The sequence below is a fragment of the Dama dama genome, chromosome 33 (genome assembly GCF_033118175.1).
Source record: "Dama dama isolate Ldn47 chromosome 33, ASM3311817v1, whole genome shotgun sequence".
Lineage (NCBI taxonomy): Eukaryota > Metazoa > Chordata > Mammalia > Artiodactyla > Cervidae > Dama > Dama dama.
In genome coordinates, this window is record NC_083713.1 from 61,004,751 (window position 1) to 61,022,740 (window position 17,990).

At 37.4% G+C, this 17,990-nt stretch overlaps 1 protein-coding gene across 1 annotated transcript in view; it reads right to left on the minus strand.

The window, feature by feature from the left end:
* Nucleotides 1-17,990, minus strand: part of THSD7B (thrombospondin type 1 domain containing 7B) — a 972,933-nt gene that overhangs the window by 300,190 nt on the left and 654,753 nt on the right. The gene's annotated exons all lie outside the window — the stretch shown is intronic.

The following is a 17,990-nucleotide window of genomic DNA, read 5'->3' on the forward strand; positions in this document are numbered from 1 at the left end:
CCATGAGACCTTTTTCTGAAATATGAAACTGATGGACCTGATCATCTTGAGGAAACATTTACTGAATCAGCAGAGTTTGGGGTTTTTTTCAGCCAAGAGAAGACAAATAACAAAGTAAAGGAAAAAAATCTAGGAAATGAATAACTCCAGGGATAATAAAATGTTACATGAAAAGAATGATTATCATAGTTTACTTACACAAGTCAAGGCTTTCAAAAACACTGATAAACTCAAACTAATATAAACACTGAATATATTGATCTAATAAAATTACCTAATTACTAGATGGGGTAGTAGGAAGGGTGCCTATCTAATTAGGATAGGATGAGACAAAAGAAAAACATCCTTATAATTCACAGTGAGAAGGCAGTAGTTAATGCTTAAATCTGAACAAGGAAAAATCCATAAGCCAAACACAGTTTTTGGATATATGTTTCAAAAAACCAACATAATTAGCTAAAATAAATGAAAGTAATTGACCTTGGGGTGAGGCAGATGAAGGCAAAGGTCACAGAATATTTTTTTTTAATTTTATTGTAGAACTATTTGATCCTTCAAATTGTGCACATATATACATTTGCTAAAGCTAAAAATGAATAAGGGAATGATTAAAATAGATTAAGTCTAACATCTTCAAAATACCCTCACAATATATATATAATAGTATATTAAATCAAATACATAATATACTGGGTTATGTATCATAAATACATACAAAGTCTTTCCAATTTGCCTCCTTTTGCCAATAAAATACAATGGAGCATAATTCTATATTTTGATACTCTAATATTCTACCTATTTATTTCTATCTTTCTCAACAAAAAACAACAGCATAAAAAAGTAGCAGATTTTTTTTTCTCCCAACTTTGTGAAAAAAGCAGAAACAGCGAGCCATGCATTTCCTTTATTAATGGCATACTATGTGCCAGGTATTCTATTAAGCGTTATAAAGTAAAAACATGAAAAAGAATTCTAGTCCTTGGCTTTTGACAACTTAAGTGGTTGGTTGGGAAGGAGGTTGGTTAAATGGGTGATGTAATTTACTTTCAACCTCCAAACGAGAAACTAGAACAGGATGTAGAGAAAGCTGCTGATGACAGAGATCAAAAAGATGAATATAAAATGCAATGGTCATTGGCTCATAATGAGACAGGAACTAGCAGGAACACCTGGGCTTACATGAGAGAATAATTATTACTGATCTGTGTGGAAAGGCAAAGATAGCTGGTTACTTACAAGTTCTTTCCTTAGTGAGTTCACTAAGTTCATTTCCTTATTTAGTATTATTGTGCCTTTTTCAGGACATTTAGCCCCTGACAATTACTAACTTAAAAAATCACATAATCTCAGATTTTATTTACATGTTGCTTTTTCTCCACTTCTAAGAAAGTAGCTTTAATTTCTGTATCCCTTTGTTTTCACAAGTCACAGAGAAATAGTCCAGGGCAAATCCCAGACACTGGATATGAATTCTGTTTTTGAGGGCCTTCTACTCCTCCGAGCTGCTGCCTGCTAAAGCAAATAACACCAGACATCAAGTTAAGAGACTGCTGACCACAATTAACAAAGCCAAGCCAAAATAATCTCATTTTATCCTCAGCCAAAACAAGCTCATTAGTGACTGTGAGGGATCTGCTTCTGTTCAAACCATGCAACATTTTGGGGAAAAGGGATGCAAATGTGTGATGCTATCTGAAGTTGTTTCAAAACAAAATAAAACAAAAACAAGGAAGGATAGTGGGCGAGTGCAAACCTAAACATCCAAGAAAGCATTTGGTGTCCTGGGTGTGAAAGTGATGAAAATATTCTTAAAACATTTGGCTTTAACACATTTAGGGAGCACTAACATTCAAGTTTCCCAATAGCCTATTTTCTTGGAAAATGTGAACCACCTTAAAAGAGATCAAGAAGACTCAGTAATCTACATCAAAATGAGAGTGAGTTTGAAAAATTCTATGCAGACTGTTATTTAATATGATTAAGGATTCCAAATATCATATGATATCTGTCTTTGTCTGAGTTACTTCACTTAAGATAATCTTTAGGTCCATCCATGTTGCTACAAATGGCATTATTTCATTCATTTGGAATAAGTATATACTCAGGACAATATATAAAATAGATAACCAACAAGTATCTACTGTATAGCACAGAGAACTATACTCAATATCTTATAATAATCTAAAAGGGAAAAGAATCTGAAAAAAATAGATACATGTATATAGAACTGATTCACTGTGCTCTACACCTGAAACCATCGCAACATTGTAAATGAACCATACTTTTATATGTGTGAGTATCTATATAGACATATATAAAGTAAATATGGGAGATTCTGAAAATTACATGATGGTAGCATTTTTGTGGTCATAATGGACCCATTTTCTGGAGAGGCAATAATTAGAAATTAATTAACTTATATGCAGAGTACATCATGAGAAATGCTGGGCTGGAGGAAGCACACGCTGAAATCAAGATTGCCGGGAGAAAGATCAATAACCTCAGATAAGCAGATGACACCACCCTTATGGCAGAAAGTGAAGAAGAACTAAAGAGCCTCTTGATGAAAGTGAAAGAGGAGAGTAAAAAATTTGGCTTAAAGCTCAACATTCAGAAAACTAAGATTATGGCATCCATTTTAAAAACACATACTTTTAGAAATTAAATGATGGAATCCATATGCAAATGCTTATTTAGCCAGAGTCTGTCTGATCCACAGTAGATTTTTAAATGTGGCCCTATAAACCCCTTCCTTCTGACCAAACCATACACCTCTGGCCCCTGCTCCCCAATGTGATGCTCTAGTCCAGGGAAAAAGGATCTAAGTTGAACATTTCCTCTTTGAAAAACTCTAGAGGCTAAGGGATCAATAAAGCAATATGTCTGTTACTGCTAATGCTAACAGTCTCTCTACCCCTGCTTTTCTGCAACAGACCTCAGAGACAGACAATGAAAATGTTTTCGTCCCATCAACTTGTGCTTGATAGTGAAGGTGGAGGCTAATTTTATACAGCCTATGTTATGAATCCTATTGGACTATCTGAAACAATGCTTAATTCTAAAAATTATATAAGGCATTAAATGTAATTAAGGCATGTTACTACATGTAATACAGCAACAACTTATCACAGCATGTAAGGAAATATTTCCTAAATAATGGTAATCTTTACATGTGTAACACTTTCATTATAGAACAACAAAAGTGCTTTCAAATATCAGAGGCAAATATAATTACTTAAAAAACAGAAGCAGTGGCAGCATTCTTTAAGAGATAAAGATAAACTTTACATCCTGACATAATCCAGTGTTCTAGTGACCAAATGGCAACTTCCCAACAGTAACACATTATTTGGGGGGTTTAATGATATATCTTACCCTCTATTACAGACATTATAGATAACTTTCCCATTTCTGTTCTATTTATGCTTTCATAGCGGATGAACTAAATGTGTTTTTTTTTAATTTCAAAATAGAATTTTAAGTGCTATCAAATAATTTTAGAATCAGACTTTCTTGCAACTGAACATCTTGATGGTTCACAGTGTTAAAATTTTCCTCAGTTGCAGACATCTGATGCTATCATTATTTGCTTAAATTTATTACTAACAACCTCAAAACAAAAATACTTAAAAAATAAAATTTAAACATAACCAGTCTTGACTAAGAAAAATGATGCATTTTTCAAGAACTTCCTAAGACAATTCATTTCTGCTTTAAGCATTGATACAACAGATACACAGATTCACTGCTTTCAATATCAACAACTAGCAACTGTAGGGATTTTATACTCAACCCATTTGTAAGTGGCTCCAAATAACAACAAAAGGTGAAAAACAAAGCATCTTCAGTCTAGACAGCATATTAAAAAGCAGAGACATTATTTTGTCAACAAAGGTACGTCTAGTCAAGGCTATGGTTTTTCCAGTAGTCATGTATGGATGTGAGAGTTGGACTATAAAGAAAGCTGAGCACTGAAGAGTTGATACTTTTGGACTGTGGTGTTGGAGAAGCAAGGAGATCCAATCAGTCCATCCTAAAGGAAATCAATCCTGAATATTCATTGGAAAGACTGATGTTGAAGCTGAAACTCCAATACTTCGGCCACCTGATGCGAACAGCTGACTCATTTGAAAAGACCCTGATGATGGGAAAGACTGAGGGCAGGAGGAGAAGGTGATGACAGAGGATGAGATAGTTAGATGGCATCACCGACTCAATGGACATGAGTTTGTGTAAACTCTGGGATTTGGTGATGGACAGGGAGGCCTGGCATGCTGCAGTTCATGGGGTTGCAAAGAGTCGGACACAACTGAGCAACTGAACTGAATGGAACTGAATGAATCAGAATAAAGCTAAAATACATACTTTTTTTTTTTTTCATTTATTTTTATTAGTTGGAGGCTAATTACTTTACAATATTGTAGTGGTTTTTAAACTAATGAATGAATTGATATGAAAATTTAGTTTCCTTTTAAGCTACTTTCCAAATGGTGGAAATGGTCTTTTCATTGCATCTATTTTTTACGTTAAATGCTCTTGGTTCTATAATGCTCAATTCTGATTGTCTAAATTAGCACAGTAAAAATATGTTTGGAATGAAGCCCAAACATATGAATATGACATCATTGACAAAATGAGTTTACATTAAAATAAACTGAGTTTGTATGTTATCCTTTTGCAAATAATTGCATGGAAGTTAGTGGAAGAATCCAGCATTAATTTACCTAATATACTCTTTGTTGATAACATAATTTTCATATGGCTAGAAGAACCCGAAAGGTTAAACAAATGCCTATTTACTGATTCCTAGTTTTTTTTTGTTTTGTTTTGTTTTGTTTACTTTTAAAATGAAAAAAATGAAGGAGAAAAGGAGAGGAAAAATAGCTTAATCTTTTGGTAAGGAATCTTAGCATAAAATTGCCTACTTTTTTGTTTTTAATCTGGAGATTTGGTTAACTTTTAGATTTTTTTTTCTTTTATATATCCTCAATTCATCCTTCCTTAATTTGGAAGATAGTTCCTTGTTCTTTCAATAACAGAGACAGAAAACAACGATCTCACATTATCTGCATAATCTTCAGATGTAGGAACGCTCTTCTTCCTTCTCAATCATACACCATCAAAGAAAAATGGCAGTGAGTCCTTTAGAACCTTTAACTGCTTAACCTTGCCTTTCCCACATTTCCAGGCAGACACGCTGAACGGTTATGCTATGGACTGAATATTTGTGCCCCCTAAAATGCCACATGAAGACCTAACCCCCAATCTGATGATATTTGGTGATGACATCTTTAGAGAATAATTGGGTTTAGATAGAATTAATGGCCTTATAGGAAGAGGAAGAAAGAGACAGAGAGATGTCTACATGTACATAACCAAGAAAGACCATGTGAATACACAGGTGGAAGGCAGCCATCTGCACATAAGGGAACTCTCACCAGAACCTGACCATGCTGACACCATGATCTTGTACTTCCAGTTTCCAGAACTGTGAGAAAATAAATTTCTGCTGAAGACATTCAATTTGTGGCATTTTGTTTTGACAGCCCTGAGTTCACTAATACAGGTAATAAATATTACAGGATTTTAAAGCTGGAAACATACTCATGGATATCCATACCAAGGGATTAAAACTGGTGGCCTTTTGAATTAGCCTATAAGTATTCATAGAGTTAAAAAATACTCAAAAAAAATACTTTATGGGTGGTGTGTTAGTTGTTCAGTCATGTCCAACTCTGTGAGACCCCATGGACTGTAGCCCACCAGCCTCCTGTATCCATGGGATTCTCCAGGCAAGAATACTGGAGTGGATTGCCATTTCCTCCTCCAGGGCATTTTCCTGACCCAAGGATTGAACCTGGGTCTCCATAGTTTCATATAAGCCCCATGATTGTCAACTGCATTGCCCTGCCTTAATAAGACATCTGTGTAATTTGATTCATGTTAGTTACTCTGGTTACTGCTGATCCTCTCCTTTTATACATGAGGAAAATAAAGTTCAGAGACGTGAGGTGACTTGCCCAAGCTAAAGAAAGTAATTAAAATGAAAAAAGGGTCTAGAATCCAGATCTCTTGATAACCTATCTGGTTTTCTGCTACACAGCCCACCTAAGGGATGTATTAGTTAACCATAGCACCAGGACATTAGGCTAGCAAATAATTTGGTTACTTGAAGCATGGAGACCAGTGGGAAATATCAAGCAAAAAAGGAAAAAATAAGTCATTTGTTTTTTATCTATTTATCTGTCCAGATGGATTAGTCCTGAAAAAGTACATAATAAATGTGAATATGAAATATCATAACTTGGTAGAAAAAGGCAAAACAAAAATTCTCATACTCTGTTCTTTGAAGTAATTCTGTTAATGTTGACTTCAAAAAGAATGTAAAGGTGTTTTGGTAGGAAAATATGATAAAAGAGATGATAGCAAAAGGAAATAACATTAAAAAGTAAAAATAATTATGAAATTCTATATTCTGACCCAGGGATCAAACTCAGGTCTCCTCCACTGCAGGTGGATTCTTCATCATTGAGCCACCAGAGAAACCTAGAAAGAATGCATGCAATTCTGCCTGATAACAGGAGGAAGGAGGAGATCCTACAGAGAAGGAATAACAAGGCTAATTAGTCCTTCCCAGGCTAAAACCCAAAGATTGAAATAAGTAGGAAAAAAGACTATCAAAGTAAGCACACACAAAACTGTGGAAAGCCCTGGATGCTCTATTAAGGGCTTGGTCTCTACAGATAATGAGAATCTGTGAAAATTGTTTTCTTTGATTTTAGCAGAGGAATATGCATTTTAGGATACGTGATGAATGTCCATAAGTAACAACTTTCTTTGAGAACAGCTGCAGGCAGCCAAAGAACCCACAAATTCATGTGTTTACAATAGAGGACATTGATGTAAATGGTTTATGAAAGTTGACAACCATGTTAAGATGCCCGAAAAAGCAGTTAATAAAACTCTGTTGAAACAGTCACCCACTGAATAAATATCGACTAAGGACGAAGAGTTGACTCATTGGAAAAGACCCCGATGCTGGGAGGGATTGGGGGCAGGAGGAGAAGGGGATGACAGAGGGAGATGGCTGGATGGCATCACCGACTCAATGGGCATGAGTTTGAGTGAACTCTGGGAGTTGGTGATGGACAGGGAGGCCTGGCGTGCTGCGATTCATGGGGTCGCAAAGAGTCGGACACGACTGAGTGACTGAACTGAACTGAACTGAACTGAACTGAAGCACCTTCCCAAGATACTGCATTGGCACTGAAGGTATCCAAAGTGTAACATATGGCTTCTGCCCTCCACTGGTCTACAAGCAACTCCTACTAGGTCTCATTTCCCTCAAACCTCCATGTGGTGACAAGTGACATCAAGAGCAGAATGCAGGAAGTCACTGGAGCTGCCAACAGGGCTCCTCCTTTGAGAGCCACTGTCCAGAATGTGTGGGTTTCCTGGTAGCTCAGCTGGTAAAGAATCCACCTGCAGAGTGGAAGACCTGGGTTTGATCCCTGAGTGGGGAGGTCCCCTGAAGAAGGCAATGGCTATCCAATCCAGTATTCTGGCCTGGAGAATTCCATGGACTGTATAGTCCATGGGGTAGCAAAAAGTTGGACACAACTGAGTGACTTTCACTTTCACTTTCTTTCTCTGGAATGTATTCCCATTTTTCCCCTGGGAAGTTATCTTCATGAACCAATAACACATTTAACACTGTCTAAGATTTGTGCTCAATCAAAGTTGTGTCTAACCCTTTGCAACCCCATGGACTGTAGCCCACCAGGCTCCTCTGTCCATGGGATTTCCCAGGCAAGAATACTGTGAAGAAGGAATTCATAGGGCCTGGACTCCATCTCAGGCCTGTCCGTGCTGGCCGTGCTCGGCTGCCTCTCCAGCGGACCCTGAACTCTCTGCTTAGTGCCTGTGGGGACGACAATGGAAGGATAAGACCCCCTCCAGACAGGGGAATCTTGAAGATCACATCCAGGCTACTCATCACCTATGAGAAAACAGACACTAATCACCCCTGCCTCCGGACACTATCTATCAGAATGTAAGCACAGGCTTATCGGTTATTAACTATTTGGAATGTAACTGCGGGCTTATTGATCATTGACTGTTTGGACATGTACACATGGGGTAGGTGGTGGGTTTAGACACGTACACATGGGGTAGGTGGTGGGTTTGGACACGTACGCATGGGGTATAAAAGATTTTCACAAATGCTGGACGGGGTTCTTGGCTAAGAGGAGACTGCCTTGGGCCCGCCGGTGTAATAAACTGCACTCCACTATCTGCATTGTCCTTCTGAGTGAGTCTGTTTCCCGGAAAGCGTGGCTATAATAACTGGAGCGGGTTGCCATTTTCTACTCCAGGGGATCTTCCTGACCCAGGGATTGAGCCTGAATCTCTAGCATCTCCCACATTGGCAGGAGGATTCTTTACCGCTAGTGCCACCTGGGAAGCATTTATGATATTTGATTTCAAGTTAATTTAGCATATTTCTACCCACTTTTAAATAAACATTTTTTGTAGTTGTAATAAGTTTATAACAAAATCAGCTACTGTCAGCAAATTAAATTAGATCTTAATCATGACCAAAAATGCTCTTGCAAATACTATTACATGAGATCGAAAGGTTAGTCTATTTGACCCACTTTATAAAACAAGAGAAAGAGAAATAAGGTTCTCATTATAGCCTTGACTACCAATTTAAAGATATGTCTTTTCAGGGAATATGTCCACAAGGAAATTTCAGTAGGAATCTCAGAATTCCACTTAGGTTAAAAAAAAACTGACAAAAATGTCTTCTCTTTTGCAGTCTACCCTGAAAAAGAGGCTTGCTTTACTTGTTCTCAAATATTTGAAACAAGCAGCATCCAGGACTGGTGCCTCAGGGCACAAATGCTCACTTAAGCCAAAAACAAAAACAAAAAAAATCACCATTAAAAAGGGCAAAGGCACAAGAGAATAAATAGAGAAATATTTCGCTCTGAAATGTGAAAAACTGGAGAAGGAAGATATTTGAAGTACAGGGTAAAACCTCACCACTTGAAATGCTCTAACAGGTGTGAATAGTATGAGCTGCAGAGGAAATTATACAGTTATTACAAGGCTCCTGCAATTCCATCGCTATTATCTGTCTCAGCCTACAACAGTGTTGATCAACATCTTGACATATGGATATAAAACATTAGAGAGTATGGTAGCAGCATTGGCGCTGCACTAGTGATCAAAAGAGTGACAAATTAGAATATCCATTTTCTCCATTGTCACAGTTGCCAAGATATGGAAGCAACCTAAATGTTTCTCAACAGATGAAAGGATAAAGAAGAAGGGGTGTATATAGGTGTATACAATGGAATACCACTCAGTCATTAGAAAGAATGAAACTTTGCTGCTTGCAATAAAATGGACGGACTTTGAAGTATTACACTAAGTGAAATAAGTCAGAGAAAACAAATAATATATAACATCACTGTATGTAAACTCTAAAAAAATAAAACAAATTAGTGAATATAACAACAACAACAACAACAAAAGCAGATTCACAGATACAGAGAACATGCTAGTGATTGATTACCAATCAGGAGAGGAAAGGAGGGAGGGACAAGAGGATGAAGCGGTGCAAACTACTACATATAAAACAAATAGCTACAAAGATATATGGTATAACACAGGGAATGTATCTAATATTTGATAACTCTAAATGGTGTACAACATTTTAAAATTGTGAATCACTAAATGTTGTACGTTTGGTCCTTAATGTCTTAGCTCAGATCAGTTTAGTTGCTCAGTCATTTCTGACTATTTTGCTATTCCATGGACTGTAGCACACCAGGCTTCCCTGTCCAACACCAACTCCAGAGCTTGCCCAAACTCATGTTCATTGAGTCAGTGATGCCATCCAACCATCTCATCCTTTGTTGACCCCTTCTCCTCCTGCCTTCGATCTTTCCCAGAATCAGGGTCTTTTCAAATGAGTCAGTTCTTCGCATCAGGTGGCCAAAGTATTGGAGTTACAGCTTCAGCATCAGTCCTTCCAATGAATACTGAGGACAGATTTCCTTTAGGATAAACTGGTTTGATCTCCTTGTAGTCCAAGGGACTCTCAAGAGTCTTCTCCAACAACACAGTTTAAAATCATCGAGTGTCTTAGTAGTCATATATAACTTCTCTCTTCTTCCTCTTACCATATACTAGTTTTGAGAACATCTGGACATACTTTAAATAAAACCACTGGAAATAATTCCTCTTTGAAAAATATATTTGGAGTGTTCTGTCTATATTTTATTTTAGGACTTTTATGGTTTCTGATTTAACTTTATGTTTTTAATACATTTTGCTCTCCATTTTAATTCATTTTATATTCTTGGCAGCTGAAGATGGAGAAACTATATACAGTCAGCAAAAACAAGACTGGGAGCTGACTGTGGTTCAGATCATGAACTCCTTATTGCAAAATTCAGACTCTAACTGAAGAAAGAAGGGAAAATCACTAGGCCATTCGGGTATGACCTAAATCAAATCCTTTATGATTATACAGTGGAAGTGACAAATAGATTCAAGAGACTATATCTGATAGACAGAGTGCCTAAAGAACTATGGATGCAGGTTTGTAACACTGTACGGGAGGAAGTGATCAAACCATCCCCAAGAAAAAGAAATGCCAAAAGGCAATATGGTTATCTGAGAAGGCCTTACAAATAGGTGAGAAAGGAAGAGATGCAAAAGGCAAGGAGAAAAGGAGAGATATATCCATTTGAATGCAGAGTTCCAAAGAATAGCAAGAAGAGATAAGAAAGCCTTCCTAAGTGATCAATGCAAAGAAATTTAGAGAAAAACAATAGAATGGGAAAGACTAGAAATCTCTTCAAAAACTTAGAATTACACAGGGAACATTTCATGCAAAGTTGGGCACAATTAAGAACAGAAACGGTATGGACCTAACAGAAGCAGAAGATATTAAGAAGAGGTACAAGAATACACAGAAGAGCTATACAAAACAGAGCCTAATGACCCAGATAACCATGAAGGTGTGATCACTCACCTAGAGCCAGACATCCTGGAGTGTGAAGTCAAGTGGGCCTTAGAAAGCATCACTAAGAACAAACCTAGTGGAGGTGATGCAATTCCAGTTGAGCTATTTCAAATCCTAAAAGATGATGCTGTGAAAGTGTTGCACTCAATATGCCAGCAAATTTGGAAAACTCGGCAGTGGCCACAGGATGGAAAAGGCCAGTGTTCATTTCCAATCCCAAAGAAAAGCAATGCCAAAGAATGCTCAAACTACCGCACAATTGTACTCATCTAACACTCTAGCAAAGTAATGCTCAAAATTCTCTAAGCTAGGCTTCAACAGTATGTGAACTGAGAACTTCCAGATGTTCAAGCTGGATTTAGAAAAGGCAGAAGAACCAGAGATTAAATTGCCAACATCCACTGGATCATAGAAAAGGCACAAGAATTCCAGAAAAACATCTACTTCTGCTTCATTGATTATGCTAAAGCTTTTGACTGTGTGGATCACAACAAAATGTGGAAAATTCTTAAAGATATGGGAACACCAGACCACCTTACCTGCCTCCTGAGAAACCTGTTTGCAGGTCAAGAAGCAACATTTAGAACCGGACATGGAACAATGGACTGATTTCAAATGGGGAAAGGAGTGTGTCAAGGTTGTATATTGTCACCTTGCATGTGTAACTTATATGCCTAATACAATATGAGAAATGCCAGGCTGGATGAAGCACAAGCTTGAATCAAGATTGCTGGGAGAAATATCAATAACCTCAGATATGCAGATAACACCACCCTCATGGAAGAAAGTGAAGAGGAACTAAAGAGCCTCTTGATGAAATTTAAAGAGGAGAGTGAAAAAGCTGGCTTGAAACTCAGCACTCAGAAAACAAAGATCATGGCATCTGGTCCCAGCACTTCATGGCAAATAGATGGGGAAACAATGGAAACAGTCACAGACTTCATTTTCTTGGGCTCCAAAATAACTGCAGATGTTGACTGCAGCCATGAAATTAAAAGACATTTGCTCTTTGGAAGTAAAGTTATGACCAAGCTAGATAGCATATTAAAAAAGCAGAGACATTACTTTGCCAACAAAGTTATGTCTAGTCAAAACTATGGTTTTTCCAGCAGTCAATGTGTGGATATGAAAGCTGGACCATAAAGAATGCTGAGCACTCTCAAAGACACTCTTCAGAGTCCCTTGGACTGCAAGGAGGTCAAACCAGTGAATCATAAAGAAAATATGTCCTGAATATTCATTGGAAGGACTGATGCTGAACCTGAACTTCAATACTATGGCCACTTGATGGGAAATACTGACTCATTATAAAGGACCCTGATGCTGGGGAAAGATTGAAGGCTGGAGAAGAGGACCACAGAGAATGAGATGGTTGGATGGCATCACCGACTTGTTGGACATGAGTTTGACCAAGCTCTGGGAGTTGGTGACTGACAGGGAAGGCTGGCGTGCTGCAGTCCATGGGGTTTCAAAGATTCAGACACAGATGAGCAACTGAACTGAAGTGAATCTATTTTGAGTTTATTTTTTATATGGTATTAGAGAATAATCTAATTTCACTATTTTACATGTAACTGTCCAGTTTTCCAACACCACTTATTGAAGAGGCTGCCTTTTCTCCACTGTATACTCTTGCCTCCTTTGTTTGAATTAATTGACTATGCTTGTATGCTTATTTCTGGTCTTTACTCTGTTAATCTTTATGTCTTTGTGTGTGTGTGTGTGTGTGTGTGTGTGCCAATACCATACTGTTTTGATATCTGCAGCTTTATAGTATCATGTGAAGTCAGGGAGCATAACTATCCCAGATCTGTTGTTCTTTCTGAAGATTCTGTTAGTTGCTCAGGGTCTTTATGTATCCATACAAATGTTAAGATTATCTGTTCCAATTTTGTGAAAAATGCCCTTGGGATTTTGATAGAGATTGCAATAAACCTGGGGATTGCCTAGGTAGTACAGTCAATTTAACAATATTAATTCTTCCACTCTATGAATATTGTATATCTTTCCATTTTTGTTGTCTTCAGTTTCTGTCATCAATTTCTTATAGTTTTCACATTATCAGTCTTTTATCTCCTCTGGTAGGTTTATCCCTAAGTCTTTTATTGCAATTGTAAATGAGAATGTTTCCTTGATTTCTCTGATAGTTTGTTGTTAGTGTACAGGAATGCAACAGATTTCTGTATATTAATTTTGAATCGTATAGCTTTATTGAATTCATTAATGGGAAGTAGTAGTTTTCTGTTGGCATCTTTAGGATTTTCTATGTATAAAATCATGTCATCTGCAGATAGTGAGGATTTAAGGGAAAAGCTGTCTAATCTTTAAGGGTGATTCCTATAGAGAGAAGGGGGGAATTTTTACCCATGAATTGCTGGATCTTGTACTCTGTCCTCAGTGGACACCCTAGGCCAGGTATGGCACTGAGATGTGCACATGTGTGAGAATAAAAGTATCGAGCATAAAGATATGCAAAATTGGTAACCCACCACAGTGCTCTCTTGGCCAGAATTCATCCCAAGGGTTGTGAAACTGTCTTTGCACTAAGAACCCTAGTGGCCAGGTGACTCTCAGCAAGGATGAACCACAGGACCACCACAGCAGACCAGCTTTCAATAGCAAGTCTCTGCCTCAATCAGAAGCCATGCCTGCAGTGGACTTCATGCATGCCCATTCTCTCCCTCCTTGGACTGCCTGACAAACTACCATCTCCATAATTTTCAAGAACCAATAAGATCCAGGCAAATGTGCAAAAAAAAAAAAAAAAAAATACAGTGTTAACTTTATGGAGCTCTTCCTATGTGCCAGATTCTAGTCTATACACTATACTTAGATTCTATTATCACTACCAATTTATAAAGAAGGGAATTGGAGGCCAAAAAAAAGCTAACTAACTTTCCAAGATACTATTACTTGGCAGAGTTAGGACTCAAAATCTAGAAGTCTGATTCTAGAACGTGGGCTCTGAACCACTGGTCATTCTGACTTTGTAGGGGGCTAATTAATTAGAAAAACTAATATTGTAACTATATTTGCAACTCTTTGGAAATTCCATGCTAATTTTAAAAAGCATTCATGAATTGGAAATTGTCTATTAGTATGTTTTAACCTTAACCGTACCTCTACTCCCTTCCCAGATGTCTGTGTCTGGGCAAAGATAAACTTATTTTTCTCAGTAGTAAACTGGTATTTCTTCTACTTTACATCCTGTCTAGAGATATTTTTAGGAGAATATATATATGAATAAATAGGACCTAATGAAACTGAAAAGCTTTTGCATGGCAAAGGAAACAATAAACAAGATGAAAGTACAACCCTCAGCATGGAAGAAAATAATAGCAAATGAAGAAACTGACAAAGGATTAATCTCTAAAATAGACAAGCTGGACATGCAGCTCAATATCAGAAAAACAAACAACCCTACCAAAAAATGGGCAGAAGACCTAAACAGACATTTCTCCAAAGAAAACATAGAGATGGCCAACAAACACATGAAAAATACTCTACATTGCTCATTATTAGAGAAATGTAAATCAAAACTCCATTGAGGCATCACCTCATACCAGTCAGAAAGGCCATTGTCAAAAGACCTACAAACAATAAATGCTGGAGAAGAAGTGGAGAAAAGGGAACTCTCTCGCACTGTTGGTGGGAATGTAAATTGATACAGCCACTATAAACAAACAGTATGAGAATTCCTTAGGAATAAAACTACCATATGACCCAGCAATCTCACTACTGGGTACAAACCCCTAGAAAACCAAAATTACATGTACCCCGATGTTCATTGCAGCACTGTTTACAATAGCTAGCACATGGAAGCAACCTAGATGCCTTCTGACCGATGAATGGATAAAGAAAATGTGGAACATATATACAATGGAATATTACTCAATCATGATAAGGGATGAAATTGGGTCATTTTTACAAATGATAAGGATGAATCTAGGGTCTGTCATACAAAGTGAAGTAAGTCAGAAAGAGAAAAGCAAATGTCATATATTAATGTGTATATATGGAATCTAGAAAACTGGTACTGATGAACCTATTTGCATGGCAGTAATAGACACAGATGTGGAGGATGGACTTGTGGACACAGTGGGAGAAGGAGAGGGTGGGACAAATTGAGTAGCAATGACATATATACATTACCATGGATAGAATAGATAGCTAATGGGAAGCCGCCATGTAACACAGAGAGTTCAATTCTGTGCTCTTTGATGACTTCGAGTGGTGGGATGAGGGGTGGGAGGGAGGTTCCAGAGGGAGGAGATATATGTATACTTATAGCTGACTCATGTAGTTGCACAGCAGAAACTAACAAAACACTGTAAAGCAATTCAGTTGCAATTAAAAAAAAAGAATATATAGGTGTTAAAATATGTCTTTAAAAGAGAAATCTTTTATTCTTATGGAAATCTTCCTACTTATAAGCATGTCATTTAGTTAATATTAAATAAATATCAGTCATACAATATTATTTATTTTGTAACACAACTTTTATGGGCCACTCTGATCTTCTGGCCTTCCGGTATTTAAATGGCCATCCACATTTCAACGTTAGAGTTGATAGCAGCTGTTTTATTTTTATTGCCTTGGCTCCAGCAAAAATAAAACCCACCTAAGAACACGAGGTAGTTAAAAAGCTTTAAAGTGCATGGCTCTTCTTAAGAAAAGCGTAAATATTTGAGGTCTGAAATTTATTTATGATTTTTCTTTCACAAACCATCAAAAATTTGAATTCATCCAAATAAATCTACTAAAGATACTTGCAGTGGTTACTTAACTAAATTTTTCTTATTTTGTTGTTTAGTTTGCCATTTCCTTGCTAAACTGCAGTAGTCCCTTGTTATTCTTTTTATTTAATAGTTATTTCTAATCTCTTACAACATCTGCTTGCAGCCTCACTGTTAACTTCAGGCAAAATGAAAATGCATTTAGAATATTCCATTTTGATTAGAATGATCAAGACACAGGAAAAAATGACTGCTCAGATACCCAGAGGGACCTGAAATTCAAACTTCAATCAAATAGGACTGAGTTTGTCAGCTGTTTTTTGAACAAAAATAGTCCCACCTTGATTGTAAATTTCACAGCTACCAAAAATATGCAAGATTACCATAGATTTCATAATAGAATATATAACCATAAAGGCAAGTGCCAAACAACTCAATCACAAACTATGATGAAACCTGATGTAAAACTCTTAACTTGAAGCTATTTTCTACATGCCAGATGTACCCTTTGTTATTTAAAAGGAGAAAAGTATTAAGTTAATTATAGTAAAATCTAAAATGTAAGGGATCTAAATGTAAGAATATGTGATTTTTTTATTGCTCAGCAGAGGATTTGCATGTATGAGTTTTAAAGAAAAATCTATCCATTTGGTCAAATTATGAATATGATTACAAGTTATTGGTTCTTCCCAACAGTCTACCTATAGGGTATTTAAGCAATTTCCTTTTCTCTTTAAAAGAGAGACTTTTAAAAGGTAATGTGCCACCCACTACACATTTATGGGAATTAAGATATCCAGAGTAAGGAGTTCTTTCCTGACTGTATTAATTATATTCATGCATTGAACATCCAAGATCTATGATGCCATAGGGATGACAAAGGCAAGTGAGACACTATGCCAAAGATTTCCCTGGTGGTCCAGTGGTGAAGAATCTGTCTTGCAATGCAGAGGACACGAGCCTGATCCCTGGTCGGAGAAGTCCTCACATGCCATAGAGCTACTGAGTCCACGCGCCACAATTAGAGAGTCCATGCACCACAACAAAATATCCCGTATGCCATATCTAAGACCCGGCGCAGCCAATAACTAACTAAATAAACGTTTTTCTTTTTTGAAAAGACACTATGTCCTTAAGAAGCTCACTATCTCATGGAAAAGACAAATATGTAAATGAGTGACTATAACAACGATGTAATGAAATATTTCAGTGGGGAGAAGCACATAGTTGTTGAGAAGCAGAGGGGAGAGAAATATGCAGTTTGCCTCTAGGGCCAGTCATGTAGCTACAAACAGGGTTAGTCTGAGACAAGATCAGACATCAGACCCAGTGCGGGGCTGGAAAAGCAGACCATATGGCTGGAAAATCGTCCTTCTCTAATAAAAAGTGACATAGAAATTGATTTCAACGTGTTGTAATTTTTCCTTGTGGCTATAGCCTACTAATTCTTCTAAAATATACTCTCTTTTCCAACCATATGTGGAAGCTCCTGCAATATTTAAAATGAGGATTCTAAAAGGTTTGAAGGAAGGTTTCTCTGTGACTGAAGCTTCTATTTTGTTTGGTAGGAGTAAGTTCAAGATCATTTGTATTCATATGTATTTATTTATAAGTCTTTATCTAGAAAAATGAACAGAATGAATCCAGGTAGATTCTCACTGCTAAAGAGTGCCAGGCATGAAGACAAACAACCTAATCTATCAATACAACGGGCTCCAGGAGGTCCAGAAGAATGACTCCTCATCCTGTGATTCTTTGAGGGAAATTCAGACCCTTGTCCAGCATATAAGAAAGCCACCTCCTACTCTGCACAGCCTCCAGCTTTTAGGAAAAGGAGCCTGGTTGGACAGGGCAGTGAGGAGGGGAGGCTGGGACACATGGATCACTGCCCATTGCTGAGCACTTGGCCTTGTGGATAACAGGACAAGCTTCACCACCAACCAGATGCCAAAAAGAACAGGAATGATCCAACTGCCACAAGCTGCTAGACTCTCAGAAGAGGTTGTCTGTGTCTCCCTAGGTTAGCATTCCACCGTACCTAACACTCAGTTTCTTTCCGACGGCTTTTCTTGTTATCCACATCTTCAGGTATTCCTGATTTCTTTCCATTTCTTCACTTCTGTCTCCAAAAATGAGAATCCAACTGAATCAGTTACTAATATAGAATATTTGAATTGAAGAGAATTCCAGATCTAGGCCAATTAATAGGTCCC